The following is a 19,460-nucleotide window of genomic DNA, read 5'->3' on the forward strand; positions in this document are numbered from 1 at the left end:
CAACTGGCTGTTTAACTTTTGTATTGACTGAATGGGAAACATGAATAGATCTCTGATTCTTAATCATTGTCATCTGTTTCTCTTACTTCATTCTTCAGCTACTGAGGCTTCATCCAAAACATGTTTAGTAATGTCTGATAAATTAGAAATAGGACATTTAGGTACAATTTTGGTTTTGGTGATTTGTGTGTATTTTTTATCAACTACTCTAGCTGTAACCCTCTCCTGAAATGGTCTGTGTCTCTTGTGTGGTGTCTACCGCATGGTAGACAACAATGATTGCTGCCTGAATGGGGGGATGAACCAGGGTATTTAGAATTTTACATATGTACGATAGCTACTCAAGCTTTTGCATAGCAGTTGCCAAGGATTTAGTTATTAGGTTGGTTTAAAAACTGTTAGAGAAATCAAGCATATATAGTAGGAAAAAATAGAGAATAGGTTGAGTTAGTGAGAGGGAAACTTAAGAGTAAGTAAGTAAAGGAATTTGAATAGAATAATGCTGATTTTATTGTGAAGGCTTTTTATAAATGAGTACATGAGTTTTCCATATTTTCACATTCATGGTATAAGTTCATCTTTTTAGAAATACATAGAGCAAGAGTGAACATAAAACATTTGCAAATCTTTATTTTGAAGTTATGATATATCTTGTTCCCATGCAAGTAAAGATGTGTGAATTTTCCATTCAGTAATCACTCATTGAGTACTTACAGTATGTCGTGCTAAGTCCTGTGGTTGGATGAGTAAAACATTGCCATTCAGGATATTCACAGGCTGCCAGGGAAGACTGTCACACGCAGTGCGTAATGTAAAGCTGACCATGGTCCATGCATTAGAGAGCTTTGCACAAAGTGATTTAGTGGCAGGAATTATGATTCATATTCCAAAGAACTTTAAAAAAGAAGCTGCATTTGAGTTGAGATCCTTGAAGGATGGCCCTGTGCCTGCTAGTGAGAGCAAAGGAGGATGTGCATTCAAGGCCGAAGAGCAGGGCGTTTTGTTTTTGTTTGTTTGTTTGTTTGTTTTGTTTGTTTTTTTTTTTATGGCCTGTATATGTAGTTCTTTTGGTATTTGTTGCTTGCCCAATATGGCCAAGGGGTTCAAACCAGAACATCTTATCACATCCGGTGCAAAGTCTCATGCATGGAAGGCCCTCAGTAAGTATTGATTTTGAGTTTCTGAATGAATAAATGAACATACAGATACTCCTTAATATGTGACAATAATTTTAAAAAATTATACTTCATGGAGGGTTATTTTCTTCATCTGATTATGACTATGCAATCCAAAGGAAAATTTAAACTTTGTAAACTCTGATTAACATTCATCTCACCAAATTTTAGGAAAATAGAACCGTGGGCCTTATTCCTATCACTTGGCCCTTCTCTCTATATACTTAATTTCTATACTTTCTTTGGTTTGTTTAGATGCATGAGTTTAAATATATCCCCCCCCCTTTTTTTAGTCTAAAATAAGAACTTCCTTGAACTGAGCCTTCAGTGCTGTTTATATATGAAGTGATGTTTGGGTTGATATTTTGTATTTCCTCTTTAGAAGCAAAACAGACTCATTCTGTTATACATATTCCACATTCTCCTGTTAAAACCTACAACACAATGATAAAGAATAGGCATATATTTCATATTGGAAAGTGACTAGTAATGTCTGGAGTGATTATCTGGGGTTTTTTTTTTTTTAATTTTTTTTTTATTTACTTATGATAGGCACACAGTGAGAGAGAGAGAGGCAGAGACACAGGCAGAGGGAGAAGCAGGCTCCATGCACCGGGAGCCCGACGTGGGATTCGATCCCGGGTCTCCAGGATCGCGCCCTGGGCCAAAGGCAGGCGCCAAACCGCTGCGCCACCCAGGGATCCCCGATTATCTGGGTTTTAAGGAGAATGCATTTTAACATTTGTGCCACAAATGGCAGTTGGGTTATTTTAGTTATGGTAGTTTTAGCCAGTTAAATTTTTTTACTGTTTTGAGCCCTTTCCCCTTTCTTTCCTCTTCAGATTCAGCATGTCTTGGAAATCCAAATATGTTAGAATATGATTCCTTTGGTATTTTTCCCCCTTCGGGAGCCAAAACAAAACTCTTTAGAACATCACAGTCCCAAAAGGAAGCTGCAAGACTTAAAAGTGTGATCACAGCTACCTTTTCTAGGAACCCAATCTGAATCTAGAGTTAACACACAAGAAGCACAGTTTTTATCTTTGCAGTTAGTTCTTCGGGGAAGGTAACAGCAGCATTGCATATTTGGTATTTTATTGTGTGTGATCACCCTTGATTCCCAGAGCAACGTAGAGAGATAAGCAAGACAAATATTTCCATCCTCATTTGATAAACATGGCTCTGCCATTTACCTAACAAGAAAGGAGATGACTCGTCAGAGTCAACAGGTGATAAATGGATGAGCTGTAACTAGAACTAAGGTCACTTCTGCCTTTTTATTACAGTCCCCCTGGGACTCTCTTGTGCTGGGTTATTTGTAAGCTATGAGGAAATATGGAAAGCAAAGAAAAGAGAAGAAAAGTGAAATTATTTGAAAACTACCTTAAAAGATGGCTAGCATAATACTGTCGGCATTTGGGAGACAAGATAGTTTATTTGAGATTAATCGTTCAGTATTTCCACTGTGTATAATTCTTTACAAATTACAAAGTTCAGCGAGTGTCCCAACATGAATGATATGTGGAATATGGACTGGAAGGGGCATGTGTCAAACCAGGGAGCCTAGTGAGAGATGTCTTAACATCTATAAGAACTGATGGGATAGAAGAAGGTGTGGGGCTGTGAGAATGGAATTGGAAGAGTGAGCTGAGGATCATTATGAGCCTGAAATAGTCAGAATTTGGTGGATTATGCAGGAGAGGGCAGAGGAGAAAACAGTAGATAGCACTGGACTCTTTTCTGCTCTGAATAACCCTTATAAAGTTAGCATATACAAGCATAGGAATATTGCTATTACTGGCCCCACACTTTGTAGAAAAAGGAACAGATAATCTCTGTAACATGAAGCATGGTGCTCTCATCTAGGACAAGTAGGCATGTACCATGTGCTCAGATGTGTAGACTTCCTGAGCAAAAGAGATCTGGTTTACCCAGTGAGCAGTTGTAGCCACCTCCATCGGGAGTATATGAGGAAATGAAAATAACCCAGTTGTTTTCTGTATTATTAGTTGTAAAACAGGGCTTTTGATATATAAATACGTAAAAGGATATGAACAGGAAAACCAAGCAAGTGGGTCGGATGCCTATTCACAGCAAATTTTCAAGTTACGTCTTGATGTCAAGGCATTCCATGTGGGCTGAATTCTATTTGGTTCGTTTTCTCTTCCAGAATTCCAAATACTATGGGGAAAACGATGTCCTTGCTCCTTGGCATTGGAATTCAAAGACAAACTGCTGCAGGGATTTATTGCTTTTAAAATCACACATTTGAGAAAGGTTGTCACTCAGCTAGTGAATCTATTTTCAATGGAAATTTAAAAAGCTGGGAAGAAAAACATATATCTTGCTATATTGTTGTTTTTACTATTTAGTAAGAGTGCATGTGACTGCTCATGTTACACAGTCTTAGAAGCAAAACAGAAAAAAGATTGCTCAGAATACAGTTGATGAGTTTGAACAGTGAACAAAATAAGAAGAAACACACTCCTCATTTATAGGGGAGTATTGAGCTGCTTACTCAAGGAAATTTATCCTGTTCCTGCTATAAATCAGAAGAGTATAAAAGAGAAATCAGGATGAGGAATGAAAAAATAACCATGTTGTTTTAAAATTGTGTGGCATTTTCTTGTTAAATTAGACAGTATTATTGCCCAAGGAACCATTTGTTCTTTTCCAAAAGAGACAAGGAATAATAAGGACATCTTTCCCCCATTTGTTTCCTTCAGAGGTCACGGTATACTGAAAGGCACTCGATCAAGAGAAATTTGGAGAAGCTGGAAACCGTCAAGCTATTGAGGCCACAAAGGGGGCAGAAAAGATAGAGGTAGGTATACTTTTGATCCCTTGATCCTGCTATTGAGGAGGTCCCTAAGAATATCTTTGTTACTATAAAGCCAGAGAACATCAAAGAAAAGATACAGTAGTAGGTCTTTATTTTAGAAAACCAGTCAATACGGTTTAATCGAAGCTCGATAGAATCTATTGTCAGTGTCAAATTAATAGCAAATAATGCCTACTGAGACCTTGAGATAGACATTTTCATCCTGTGTTTGTCAGAGACCAGTGATTAGTACGAGACTGAGTTTGGTTTGATATTTACATTCTTAGCTCTGCTTATTTAAGTTGTTCTTAGCCTACCAAAATATTGTTGTAAATGTATATATAGCCTTTAAAACAGAAGAGAAACCATTGTATTACCAATCGGGTCAATTCTAATCTCCTGAGAGGCCATAGTAAATACAAGCAAATATTTCTTGATGACACTGATTGGTAGACATAAATCTGAAGTACACCTTTTTTGAGAAACAGATTTCTTCGTGCTGGTGATATATATCTATATATCCATATATATCACATATTTCATATTTATAAATAACATATATGACAATGACGTATATATATATAAATGACACCCGTTTGTGCAGATGAATATGAATATATATAGATCTCTGTATATACTCATATGTATGTATATCTATATCTGTATATTCTTATATTCACCTACTGTGGGTCCTTTAAAGTGAGGCTGCATTTGTGTTGCAATCTTAATATTTCATGAAAATTCTGTTATGGTGGGAGGACTTACGTTTGAGGCCACTTCAGTCTCTTGGTGCTGCGTTTTCCCAGGCAGAGAGAGACTGACCCTCCTGTTGCAGTTCAGATGGCCCATCAGAAAACGTGGAGTAAGCTTCAGCTTGTGTGAAGGTTCTAACATCCACCTCCCACTCTCAGATTCCCATGAGAACAAAAAGCTCCAAGGGAACAGGAAAGAGTGGAAGACATTAAAATTGGTTTAGGCTCATTGCCTGGTTTTCTCGAAACCAGTACAACGTTTTTTAATAACCCGCAGTAGTTTCATGTAGACAGTGGCCATGTGTTCATTTTCATGTATTATCAGAACATTTTTACTTTTTCGTCCACTTTTTTTTTCTCGTCCACTTTTAAATTTATGACTGCAGAGAGTAACGTGTCTTAATTGAAATGTACCTTTTATTAAGAAGCAATTTCATACCAATAATTTTATCAAAAGCATGTGTCTTTCTATATATATAAATAACTAAAATCTCCATACTAAGAAAATATAGCAAATAAAATTGTAAACATTAATTTTATATTTAAGGAAATTGAGACTAATGTAAAATAATTTATTGTGTCTTTATTGTGGGTGGAGTGTATAGTGGTTTATAAACATAATCTCCTGTAATCCTCACAAAAACTCCACGTGAGAAAGGTAAGAAAAGTATGGTTTTTCTCTGTGATAAAAATGTACCTTGCCAAGTGCACACATTTAGCCAGTGGGTGGTGAAGTTAGGATTCGAGCCTAATTTTGTCTGATGCTTAAGCCTATGTTCTTGACCAGCTTGGCTAGGAAGATTTGGCAGGAGCTAAAATATTCTGTTTATATGAGCAAAGTATCTTGTTTTCATCAGGTATTATAATCAGTGGCTGAAAGTACACATTTTTCGGGAACACGTTATCCCATACCCAATGAACTCTACAAAAGAGATGAACATTTTTCTGATTCATTTAATAAAAAGTGTAACAGGGCAGCCCAGGTGGCTCAGCAGCTTAGCGCTGCCTTCAGCCCAGGACCTGATCCTGGAGACCCGGATCGAGTCCCACGTCGAGCTCCCTGTGTGGAGCCTGCTTCTCCCTCTGCCTGTGTCTCTGCCTCTGTGTGTGTGTGTGTGTGTGTGTGTGTCTCATGAATAAATGAATAAAATCTTAAAAAAATATAAAAAATAAAAAGTGTAACACTAAAAAACAAAACAAAGAAAATCCCCAAAACACTAATAAAAGGACAAAAAAGAGAATCATAGAAATTCATTGAATCAACTGGATATAGGAATACAGAAATAAAAAAAATAGAACAATACAACCAGTGATGTTTATTCTAGGAATGTACAAGTGATCCAATATTGAGAAATTTATTAAAATAATTTATTAGTCATAGGCTGAAGAATAGAACCCCTCCTTTTTATTTCCAAATAGCATTTGATAAAATGCAACTGTAAGAAAACACACATACATACAACATAGTAATTTAGGAATAGAGAGATATTATTAAATTGTGAAAAAGCAATTTCAAGAAAACAAATGTTTGAGGCTTACTGGGTGCCCAGGATCCTCATTTACAGTTAATATCATTCTATACATTCTAGCCAGTACAATACATTTTAAAAATGGCTAGCATTCTTACTGTATGTGCTAGAGACTGTTCTAAATACTTTATAAATATTAATTCATTTAACCTTCACAGCAATCCTAGGATATGAACTATCATCATTCTCATTTTATGAATCAAGAAGCTGAGGCCCAGAGAAGCTAAGTACCTTGACCAAGGTCACACAGCTAAATGGTAGAGCCGATTAGAACTAAAGCAGTTTAACTCATGTGTCTTTAATCTCAAATTATATGGTGTGCTGCCCCTTAAAGGTTATGATTATTAGAAAAGAGGTGACATCTTTTTCACTTGAAAATACATTTTTGAGATGCCTGAGTGGCTCAGTGGTTGAGCCTCTGTCTTTGGCTCAGGTCATGATCCCGGGGTCCTGGGATCAAGTCCCTCAGCGGGCTCCCCACAGGGAGCCTGCTTCTCTCTCTGCCTCATTTCTGCCCCTCTCTGTGTGTGTCTCATGAATAAATAAGTAAAATCTTTTTTAAAAATTATATTTTTTACTAATAATCCCAAGAAAATTAACTGAAGAACTATTAGAATAAGGAACTTTGTTAAGTGGCCATACAGAAGATAAATATGAATAAATCCATTGACTTTTCTATAACAGCTAAAACATGATGAAGAAATCCCATTTACAATAGCAATGAAATATGTATATATGATTAAACTGTATAAGAAATGTGTAAGACTTAAATGAAAACAATAATAACATTTTATGGAGAAACACAAAATAAGATGTATGGTAATGGTGTTGGATTTGCCCAATTAATTTACAAAGTTCATGTAATTCCATTTAAAGACAAAGATTTTTAGAGAGATGTTAGCAAAACGATTATTAAAATTCATGTGGAAGAATGGGAAAGGACATTTTTGAGAAAGATTAATGAAGAAAGAATTTCATTTCCAAGTACTAAAAAGGATTACAAAGTTACAACTACTAAGACGGTATAGTACTTTTTACTAAATAAAATAGAAACTTAGAGGAACTACGCTTGAAAATTCCCCAAACAGATTTAAGCATATAAAGGTGATGTATTACAAAGACAGCATTTCATGTTGGTGGAGAAAATACCGACTATTACCTGAACACAGTTCCAGTAGTTGGTTAATGTTAGGAAAAACTGTAAAGCTGGATCTTATTCATACCATATACAAATATCTATCAGATTAAAGAAGAAAAAACAGTGTCACACATCTGGAGGAAAACAGGTGGTCGAACATTTTTATAATCTTGTCTAATATGACATCAAAGGTGGAAACCATAATTGAAGCTCAATAGACTTGAATATGAACATCAAAACTTCTGTACATATAAGGAGAAAAAAGACTCAACCAGCATGCCTAACAATGTGGAATTTGAAATTTATTTTCTCTTGATTTTTTTTTGGAATTAATAAATCAGCAGGTTCTAGCTAATATTCCAAATACACTACTCTCTGAAGGCTTAATAAAGCAGAGCCCATCCTGGAATAGTAGTCATTTGGTATTGTAATTGCTGTAGGCACAGAATATTACAGACATGTTTGCAGGGTGAATATATAGTATGTCTTAGCTAAAAATAAAGATTGGATTCTAGAGATGACCCAATAATGACCTAAAAATTAGAATTATTCCACCTAAAAAGGTCAACTAAATTTGAGTTATGCCATCCAAAATAGTAAGGGATTTCAGCCAGACAGTTTTAGAATTCTTTTTTTTTTTTTAAGATTTTATTTACTTATTCATGAGAGACAGAGAGAGAGAGAGAGAGAGAGAGAGAGAGAAGCAGAGACACAGGCAGAGGGAGAAGCAGGCTCCATGCAGGGAGCCCGATGTGGGACTCAGTCCTGGGTCTCCAGGATCACATCCTGGGCTGAAGGCGGTGCTAAACCGCTGAGCCACCCGGGGCTGCCCCAGTTTTATGATTCTTAACACATGCTGAGGCATTTCCTTTCAATAGAAGTTACTTAGAACATCATTGAGTAATGTTTGAATTTATATAATGTGTTAAAATCTATTATTTCTAATAAAAATGAAATCATTACAGTTTCTTGTCTTGGATTACGGTATAGTTGATAATTGATAATTGCAGAGGATGTCACAACGATCAAATTTGGAGAGAAGTATCTCCTGTTTTATTGTACAATATGGCCCAAGGAAGATTGTTTTCTTCCTCTCCCTCTAGAGTAGCTTTGCTCCTTCAATGTTGGGGCCCTAGAGCAAGTGGGAAAGCAAAATTCATTGTCATCAATGGACAATGAAATAATAATAATAATAATAATAATAATAATAATAAAAAAGTTTTACTTCATGTTAAATATCCCAGGTGATATCAGCTTGGACTATGACAATTCGCACTAATACTATCAAAACAGTAATTTTCTTTCCTGGAGGCTGTTAGAAAAATTGCTAAACTCTGAGCCCCAAATAATCTCATGAGAAAGAGGAACCAGCAGGCCCATGAACTTCCTGGTCTTTTTTTGTTCACATCCACTTCTTCTCAGAGTCTGGTCAATGTGTTGCTACCTGCCACTGCTGTTCCTCCAGAGGCCACCCCCTGCCCCTCATTCTGTAGTGGTTCCTTTGCTCACATGCACAGTCTTCCCCGCTGCTGCCTCTTCCTCATCTCTGGTGGCCTTTTCACTCTAGGGTCAAATAGCTCAATGTTCTGCACTCAGCCACCTTTCCTCTCCTTTCTAACCTGACCATTGCCCTTGGATCAGGTTTGTTTCTTCAACTCTCTTTAGTTACCAACTCTAAAGAGGCTTCTCCTTCTCTTACACAAGGGCTGGGACTGTTAATAGGTGGCTTTTTCTCTTGGAGGTCTTGGTCCTGGGGATTGGCTAACAGCTGTTATCAGTGTCCTTCCTATAAAAAACTTTTAGATACTCATGAAGTTATATCCTTGGAAGAATCATCCATTCATCCTGCTAGCTCATGAGACATGCCTGGAAATGTCTGAATCTTAAAAAAAAAATGTTTCAGCATGTATCTGATTTGTTCATAGGCATATACTTAGTATGTATATATTATTGACCATCCTCAGAGAAAAGCCTTAGTATGTATGTATTATTGACCATCCTCAGAAAAAGGCCTATAGAATGTTTTCTTCCCATAATAAAAGCAAAACAGAAGCTTAGCCACTTTGTGTTAAATAAGAGAAACAAAACCAGACAAGCACAACCCTAAAGATAGATAAATCTTGTTGATTCTCATGCTAGCCAGACTGTTATCTTTGAAGATTGTTAGAAAACTATCTGTAAGTGGTCAATTCTAGAGGAGAAAATGGGCAACGAAGCAGATAAAACAACCAACCAACAAAAGAGCAGAACCAACAGACACCCCTGTAACGGGGAGGAAAGAGAATATATACATCAAGTGGAGGTGGTCATTGATAGTTTCGTTTCACTTGTTAGTGATCAAAATAATAGTCATTTAATGTCCATGGTGTTTGCAAAACTCATTTTCTCACTCCTTGGTTCAGTGAGTATTTCCTGAGCACTTACCCCACTTACCCTGGCCAGGCACTGTCGTGAGCATTAACCATACCCAGTAGATGACACTTTGCAATTCCCCAGGGTCTGGGAACTGCCAGAAGGGTGAGGAGACCCAAAAGAGAGGCTGACGTTTATTTGGTAGTTTGGGGGGCGGGGGGTCCTGCAGATGACATGCTAAACTTTCTTCGGTTATATGAGGAATATCATCTATTCTGTATGATTGAGAAGGAAACTAGGTTGAGTGGACAGGAAATCAGAGGAAGACCCATTTTTATTTAATCAGAGAAAAGCTACCTGAAATAATAATAAGCTATCTCTGGTAATTGAGATGGTTCCAGAAGTTTGGTACTGGTAGGAATTAATATATGGGATGGTAAGGGGCTAGCGATGGAAGGTTAGTAGTTAACTTATCTCTGAGGACAAAGGTTCCAGGACCTGTTATCGAGATTGTTCTTATAGTAAGGGCTCCCCTGAAGACAATACACTTAAGGCCATTTTGGAACCTGGCCTGTCAGCTTTGCACTTAACTCCTAGATCTTGGCCAAATTTCCCATCTCTTGGCCTTAATTCCTACATCAGAATTTTGGGGATAGTATTAGTATTTATCTCATAGGACCATGGTAAGAATTGAATAAAGTAAGTGTAAATGAACTAATTTAAAATGTTTAGTCTATAATAGGCACTTGATAAATGGTATGGTTATAATGGGAACCTAGAGTCTTATCTTGGGCAACACTCGGCCTGCCTTAACAATCCAGAAAGTAAAAATGAGGCCCATTAATGTAGGAAGTCCCTTTTGCCCTATCCTGGGATTTATAAAAACAAAATCTTCCTAAAATGTGCAGTGAGAAATAGTAAACACACACAACATCACAAAACACATTGGGTTAGTTGTTGCATTTTGTTAGTGTTCGCTTATTATTTATCTGTTCTCAGATGCTCAAAAGAATCTTTTTTTTTTAGCTCAGTCTCTCTTTTTGAATTATGCTCCGGGATATACTGTCAACCTCTGTTAGATCAAAAAGGATCTCGGACAATGTGATGTGAACTGTTCAAGGAGAGTCTGCTTATGCACTTTGGAGGACTTTGAAAGTTGCTGGGCCTTTGTCACTACATTCCTGTGTTATAGTCATGTAGTTGACATCAACCATTGAATAATTTGAATTAACTTAAGAAATCCAAAAGAGGAGGGCACCTGACGAGATGAGCACTGAATATTATACTATATGTTGGCAAATCGAACTTCAATTAAAAAAATACGTGTATCTAAAAAAAAGAAAAGAAAAGAAATCCAGAAGAACCTCAGATGATTATACTACAGTCAGCTTATGCCCACATGAGCCAATAAAGCGATTAGTGATTGCCTGTACCACCAACTCAGCAGACTGGTTGACTGCAAGTTCTTTTTACCAGCTGCAATCAACAAACCATTCTAGACGCTTACTTTTCTAGGCCTTTGATTAGCTCTACCTTCTTTTGTTTCGGTAACCCGTGTTCTGCAATTTATATATTAAGGCATTTAAAGAATGCAGAGAATAAAATCATCAAAGAACAAAATCCACTCCTGTCTCTCAGAATGATCACATTTCATTTCATAAATATTTGCAGAATCTTTACTTTTAAGGAAATAAAAAACTACAATCAGTTAAATCTCCTTTCAGAAGCATCTGCATCAGTGTCTGTTGTTCCAATCCATTTTTTACTTTTACTCATGTATTTATGCAGCCATTTCAATAGTTAGTCTGGTTTGTGTTTTTAAATTTACAAAAATAATATCACACTGGTTTTCACAAAACTATGTTTTTGAGACCTACGCGTGTTATATATATATATATATATATAGTTCTAGCCCTGTTCTCCCTAGTGAAATTGGTGTTTTCCTTGATGAGACATTTACCATTCAAATCTGGTGGCTTCCCTTACTCCTAAATCGGGCTCCTGGATGACAGGATGTTATTGCTGGACGAGTTAGGAGAAAACGTCATTCTAACTTACGTCTGTCTTCATGTGCTTGTCGACGCTGAGATCTTTTGAAAATGACAAAACCTACGCCGGATGGGAAGTCAGGAAAATGTAAATAAACTAAGACTTTCCCAGGCAAATCACAATGGAGAAATTAGCCCACAAATGAAAACCAAACCAAACCAACAACAATGAACAACAAAAAACAAGGCTGTGGGAGGTGAAATGACTTCCTGGATCACACAGCTGGTTAATGGAAGTCCTCGAAATACCCAGCCCAGATCTCAAATTCAAACAACTGCTTGGGGTAAGATGGACAAAGTTTTCCAGTCCATTGTTCTTTTCATCATGTTTTCTAATGTTTAAGAAAGACAGTGAAAAGATAATGGCTTCTTAGGGTCACCTCATCAGAAAAAATTCTGCTACCCTGTCTTCAGAATGGCTGGTTACAGTATGGCTTTAATCCACCATTTAGCAGAATGTGGCCAGGTAAATCAGCTTTCACTGGTGATCGGAGGTCATTCATTTTCCAGTTATATGTCAGCTTTGCTTTACCCTATAGTTTTCTTGTTAACAGCTGGCAAGTTAATGAACATGGCATGTCTGTTTCTGCAAAGTTTGGGTGTGCCAAGATTGTACTGGAAACAGAGAACTCGCTCCTAATTAGCCAGGGGTTTTCAGTTCCAACTCAGGTCTGTAGTTCTCTTCAAACAGGCTCAACCTCAGGTGCTCTTCACAGTGAGGTGGTATTGAACTAGTTCATTTATGGTACATGGAGTTAGGACAAGTAATTCATTGTTTCCTTTTTATTTCACTTCTAATACACCTCCTTGGATTAAAGGCTTGCAAGTAGTTTTTAAATTTTAACTTGTTTCAAATCTGTCGTTGTTTTTCCAAGATAATTTATACAGTTATAAGATAAATAAAACCAGTATTCTTGACTACTTGCCGGAAAGAAAACGTAATTGCTAATGTTCTCTATATAAATTACATGACATTCTGGAAGTGAAAATTTATCATGTGTTAAGTATCAAGTTTCATCTAAGTAGGTTCTTAATAAAATCATGTTAATTTGATTATTTTACAAATAAGTTCAGCCTGTAAAATTCTAATTTATGGATGCACGGGAACACATTTTTTATTAGTCAGTCTATTATCCTACCTTGTAAATAGCATAGAAATTGTAACTATAGTCATAAAAAAATAAAAATCCCTTGATAGGGAAGTGCTTGTCATTGTTTTAAAACACAATTAAACGGTCAAAGATATAACTTTTGAAAAGATGAAATCATTGTTCAAAAGCTGCACCTGACTTATTATTGTTACTTGTCTCAGATGACGTATCTTCACATTGCAGGAGGACGTCGTGAATATTTTAGTTGCTGGTCATTATTAAAGTCTTCAGTGTACGACAGACAGTTCCACATATGTGGGCATGGCGGCTGCAGGGTGGCTGAAAGGACAATGTTCCTCAGTCCTATCCACGTTGCCTACCTATGAAAGTTCCTCTTTGGTTTAGTTTGGTTTTGGTTCTATGTTATTTGTCTATTATGTGGAACATGGCTCAGTTTTGGGAACTGATTGCCAGGGGGCCCCCCAAATGAGCCACTTCACTAAAAATTACTAAATGTTAGTTTGAAAAGTCTGTTCTTAGTATTTAAATGCATATCATAGCTTAATCACATCAATTGCAATTTTAACAGTACTTCATATATTGTTTGGCTGTTTTGCTTGTGGCAGTTTATTTACTAGCCCACCGTAATGTGATTTCAGGTCTCCCTGACATTAGGTGGACATTTGGATAACAAGAACGATTTGGTGGAAAGAGCACTGAACTTTGGAAGTGAAATCTCTTTTTTTTTTACCTTGCTTTGCCACCTTCTGGCTGCGTAAGTCTTAATACGTCATCCAGAGATAGAGCACCTGCAGGGGATCAAATCACTGATTGCCAAATTTCAGGCTTGCTTGTGCTGTGTATCAGCTGTTTGTTCTGGGGCAAGTTACTGAACCTCTCTGTTTCAGGGTTCTCATCTATAAAATGGAACTAACAATAACATCTATCCTCTAGAGTTATTAAGAAGATTAAATTAACTGGTATTTATAAAAAGTCTTGGTGGCTATATGACAATTTAATAAAACTTTAATGTGATTGGACTTCATTGGGTTTGATTTCTATAAGAGTATCTCCAATTTGAAGACTATATCATTTTAAGTTTCTGTTTCTTGCTTTAGTTTCAACATCTTTAACTCATTAAACTTATACTATTAAAAACATTGTTTCTGTACAGAGTATTAGTGGCTCGGTAGTCCAACTTTGATGATTTTTTTTTGTCATTAAAAAAATGTTTTTGGGGCACATGGTTGTCTTGGTTGGTTGAGTGTCTGACTCTTGATTTCGACTCAGATCGTGATGTCAGGGTTAAAGTCAGGGTTGTGAGATTAAGCCCCACATCAGGCTCCACGCTCACCAGAGATTCTGCTGGAATCTGTTTTCTCTTTTCCTCTCCCTACCCCCACCTGCATACTCACGCTCTCTCTCTCTAAAGAAATTAAAAATAAAGTCTTATAAAAAAGGTAAATAAAAATTTTTTTAAAAGATTTTAAGTAATCTCTATACCCAGTGTGTGGCTTGAACCCACAACCCCAAGATCAGAGTCACATACTTCACTGACTGAGCCAGCCAGGTGCCCCTGTCATTTGTTTTAAATTAAATCACATATGCATAACTAAAAAACTGTTTTAAAATCTAGGAAAAATATCTATTCATCTCAAAGTTGTATACACTGTGACACCTCTATAACCGAGCTTAGAACCTTTTTTTTTTTTGCATTGTGTAGACATTTTGTTTGTTTCCCTTCTAAAGGGTAAGTGTCATTTATTTCATTTTTCAATTTCTGTCTTTATTAATGTGCTATTGGATGGAAAGCTGTTTGGAAAACTGAATTTGATGATAGTTTTTTTTTACCTCTGTAGTATCAGTTGAAAATATTCCACTGTCTCTCAGGTTTCTTGAGTACAGACTGGTACATGGCTTCTATCTTTTTAAGCTTATCCTACATACATAGCTCTTTGCTAAAGAATTTGCAATATCTTTTAATGAAGCTTGAAGCCTATTAAATTGAAATATTTTGTAGGGCATAGAGCAGTCTAACATTAGAACAAGAGCTTGTTGGTAGATGGATGGATTAGTTTGTTTGTTTTTTTTAAAGACAGGACAGCCATGTGTACCAGAGGGAAAGAGGCTAGAGGCTATTGAAGTTGGAATTTCAGTTGTTGGGAGAAAGTCCAGTCAAGCTACTGGGCACGTTACCTAGGGAGGATGATGACAACTACAGGAGACTGTCCTGACAGGCAGGGGGTCGGAGTCCGGCAAGGTGCAACAGATGGTGTCCCAGCAGGTGGGTGTGCCACGGTGACACAGAGTCTGGAAGCAGGTGATATGCAGGCAGATAAACAGAGGAGGCTGATCACAGTAGTAGGGCCCCAGGGTTAGGGCTGGGGCTGTGGCCTGAAATTCAGACCCTGGGAAAACAGGGTAGACTGGTGCGCAGGCCCATTTTGGAGGGAATAGTGTGAGATGCAGGACCATCAACAATGGCTCCATTATGGGGGGGAGAGGGGAGAGGCCCCCACAGTAAAGAGGACTCGTGGCATCCTTACTCTGGGAGTTGTGTGGCCTGGAGGAAAGCTGGGAGCCAGGCTCGTCTTTACAGATGCTGACTTTTCTTAGAGTCCTTACAATAGACTCATGTGACTGTCTTTTTGAAAACTGTAATACTCAAGCATATTAATTACTAAACTGTGCTTTATTTCTAACGAATTAGATTAGAAGGCAACTCTGACATGATGAACCTTTGCCGTTGTTGTTTTTTGTTTTAAGGCTTGCAGTACCCTTCAGATAAGATTGAATTCCATGCAGTTGAAACTGCTCACATGGGGCCTAGGTTAAGTGAAACATACGGTATAGAGGTGTTATTATTCTTTCCTCTCCTTGGGTTTATTCTGAGAGGTCATATATCAGAGAAAAGAGATAAAATGAGAGGATTAGCAAGTAGCTGTTGGTTTTGGCAGAGCTTACTTGCAATGGAGGAAAAAAAATCGTGTAGAAGCTGCTGAAATTAATTTCCTTATGATGACACGGAGTGTTAACTGGCCTTTCCCTGGCTGTCATCATTTAGGGGAACTCAGGCCAATTTATATTACAGTGGGAATGTTGTGCTTCAAACCAAGACCTCTGATTCCAAGGACTAAAAGAGAAAATTGGAAATTGAGTCTTTTGTCTGTGTCTTAGCTTTTATCAGTTTTCTCTAAAAGTGTCCTGTTCCTTACATTTTGAATCAAGTCTTATGCTGATGCTATTTTCTGTTAACTTGGCTATTATGAAATTATGAAAAGCTTCAATCATTATTTCTCCAAGTACTGTTTTCAGTAGAAGAAAGCCCATGGCTCCTTCTAATAGATTTTCTTTATAAAGGTGAATAGTGTCTACAGAAACTTCGCATGTATTTATCAAATGAGATTGCTAGTTGATTGCTAACTGTGAGTGATTGGTACCAGTGAGGAGTGCCACCCCCATTTCCACCCCTTGATTCCTGGACTCGTGCATCCTAGCTGGGGGACAGAGTGTTATAAATTGAATGTTGATTTAGAGCACATGTAGCTTCTTGGAGGATCTTGCCAGAGTCCAGCCAGGTCCTGCTACCTCACTAGCATGGGGATGGTCTTCAGAGGCCATCCCACTGTTGTTCCATGCCACCTGCTTCAAAGTACTGGAGAACATGGCATCACCAGTGAGTGGGTATTGCTGGTCTTCATTTGCTGTGAACTCCTTGATCAGCAGAAATGTAGTGTGGAGTATTGGGACAGTAGATGAAACATTGTATAAGCCCATGGATGGCAATTTTGGCAGAAATATTGCCCATCGCAAAGGAGGCTCTATATCCAGAGTATCTGTTATGATAAGAAGAAAACAGTGCCCCTCCCACGGTGGAAGCAGATAGCTGGCTGAGCATTCTGGGGATGGTGCCCTAGTGGAACTCAGTGTGTATGTCCTGAGTCCGATTGGGCACCCAGAAGTGGCTGTAGCCAGCTCGACCTAGTGCCGTCTCGTGTTGCTGAGCCCATGTACAATCCTCACCTCTGTTACCATGGCGCCTATTGATGAGTCCATCGGGCAACGACAATAGTGGCTGGGGAAAGAGGCACAGCATCCGCACAAAGGTCCTCCTAATCCGTTTGATTATTAAAATCTTCCTCCACTGAGGTCAGCCTTTGGTAGGCATTCACATGGGACACAAACATCTTCCGTTTTTTGCCCACATAGAGCGGTCTGAGTGCCTCTATACCTCTTCCTCCAATTTCCTTTTCACCAATTTTCTAATCTTTTTCTTTCTAAATTACTGACCATTCAGTCAAAGCATTTGCTGCAGCCCAGGAGTCAGGACAGTTTTATACCTCTGGCCATTAGGCACCTGGTAGCACTGTTCAAGTGCTCCCCCCTGGGAGGATTTCATCCCTTCACCATTGTGCTTCCAAGATATCTGAGAAAGGGGGGCTGTGGTGCAAGAGCTGTCCACTTTCAGGTGGTACCTGCATACTGCACAGAAACACCTGGAAGCCAGGCCCAAGTTTTCTCTTCCACAGTGAACTAACTTTAGCGAACTCCTCATGAAGCAATAGGTATGGACGGGTAGAGATTAGGTAATGTAGCAAGAGTAAGGGCCATGGGCATTTGGGTCACTTCATCCTGTGATTTATTTATGCCTCCAGGGCCTGCTTGACCGTGGTCTCATACGTGCCTCTTCCAGTTGATCACCGGAGTGCTTCTGTGCGTGCCCAGCTTTATGGCTTGCTGGGTCAGACAGCAGCCAGTTTACAATACGCAGCTCAGGTCTCATGGTAATTTGGTAGCCCATGATTAGGTGTTCATTTTCTTCTAAGGCCCCGTAGTAAGACAAAAGCCGTTTCTGAACAGGAAAGCAGGTATCTGTAGAGGAAGGTAGGGCTTTGTTCCAACGGCCTCAGGGTTTGCATTGTGATGTACCTACAGGACTTGCCACATCTCCAAAAAGCATCCCTGCCCACCACTGGCACTCACGGGCTGGAAGAAAGATCCGCAATATGAATTTTGGTCAGTACGACATGGAGTGGGCCTCCCCTTCATTCAAAGGGTTCTGGGCCTATAAACTAGGTCAAGGCTAGGAATTGACTGAGAGGTTGTGACTCTGATGATTCAAGAGAGACTTCTGTTTACTAGTCCTAGAACTCTTAGGCTTTTATTTTTTAAATTTATTTATTTATGAGAGACACACAGAGAGAGAGAGAGGCAGAGACACAGGCAGAAGGAGAAGCAGGCTCCTCACAGAGCCTGATGTAGGACTTGATCCCGGAACCCCAGGATCACACCCTGAGCCAAAGACAGACACTCAACCGCTGAGCCACCTAGGGGTCCCTAGAACTCGTAGGCTTAGAGAGATCAAGTAAGTATTAGATTGCCCATCCACTGTCCGGGGACACCATGATCACATACCCAATGCCACTGGCTTCTCTCTGCAAGTCAGGCTATTCTAATTACTGTTTTGGCTCTACTGTCCGTTCTGGTAACCGTATCTACTTTGTCTCCCCTCCCAAATGTATTTCTCACATCACAGTGAAAGGTGTGTCCTTTGGGCCCTCTTGGGGTAGGTAAGCAGGTATTACATAATAAGCCAGTTTAACATTGGACATTATAGTATACAAAGGCAGTCAGTATACTATTGGCCTTCTGATTTCATTTAATGTTGGTCCATGTTTCTTTTTTATTTTTTAAGATTTTATTTATTTATTAATGAGAGACAGAGAGAAAGAGAGGTGGAGACATAGGCTGAGGGAGAAGCAGGCTCCCTGTGGGGAGCCCGATGTGGGGCTCAATCCCGGGACTCTAGGATCACACCCTGAGCCAAAGGTAGATGCTCAACCACTGAGCCACCCAGGTGTCCCTTGGTCCATGTTTCAACCCACCAGCCAAAATGTTAGACCGCTTTCTAAACCTTGACCTAAAAGACTGAATCCAACATCTCTGCTTAGTGAGCCCATATCAATAAATTCATTCTGATATCTGACTTTATGATCCTGCTACAATTATCCAACAAGTTAGAAAAATAGTGCTTCTTCTTTGGTATGTAGCATACTTTCTCATGGGCCACATTTTGTGCTTTATTTAGATTCTGCTACAACAGAAGCCTAGCTATTGGTTAATTTAGAAGCAAAGAGGGGTGGCAGGGGTAGGTGCTGAGGAGAATCAGCAGTGTCTTGCAAAACATCTACTTTAGGAGAGACTTACAAGTTTTTTTCAAGGAAAGCAGGCAGGGACCTCTTTGGATAGGAGTGGAAGAGTGGCTTCCACTGGCAAAGATGACTCAGAGGAACTTAGGGGTTTGAGATCCTCAACTTCGTTGGAATTTCTCATATGTCTGTATTTTTTTAAATTTATTTTTATTTTTATTTTTTTTCATATGTCTGTATTGTAATTTTCAAAATCCCATTCTTTGCCAACCAATGCCCTCGCGTTAACAGATGTTCTGCAAGGTTGGGATTTGTGTTGTAATTTATCACCTACAGCTACAGGAGACAAGGGTTTCCCTCTGGGGAGACATAGAAGCTTTCAGGTCATTTATGCAGAGCTTGAAT

General features: G+C 38.6%; 1 protein-coding gene across 8 annotated transcripts in view; it reads left to right on the top strand.

Moving 5' to 3' along the window:
- PKIB (cAMP-dependent protein kinase inhibitor beta) overlaps positions 1-19,460 on the top strand; it is an 88,962-nt gene that overhangs the window by 2,738 nt on the left and 66,764 nt on the right. For 5 of the 8 annotated variants that reach the window (XM_049115081.1, XM_049115086.1, XM_049115091.1 and 2 more), the window contains exon 2: positions 3,902-3,999. The gene's annotated coding sequence lies outside the window, so the exon portion shown is untranslated. Of the gene's footprint in view, positions 1-3,901; positions 4,000-6,435; positions 6,519-13,565; positions 13,682-17,561; positions 17,691-19,460 lie in introns of those variants that run through there. The other 3 variants (XM_049115094.1, XM_035705803.2, XM_025422908.3) reach the window with 3 other exon arrangements.

The sequence above is a fragment of the Canis lupus genome, chromosome 1 (assembly GCF_003254725.2).
Source record: "Canis lupus dingo isolate Sandy chromosome 1, ASM325472v2, whole genome shotgun sequence".
Taxonomy (NCBI): domain Eukaryota; kingdom Metazoa; phylum Chordata; class Mammalia; order Carnivora; family Canidae; genus Canis; species Canis lupus.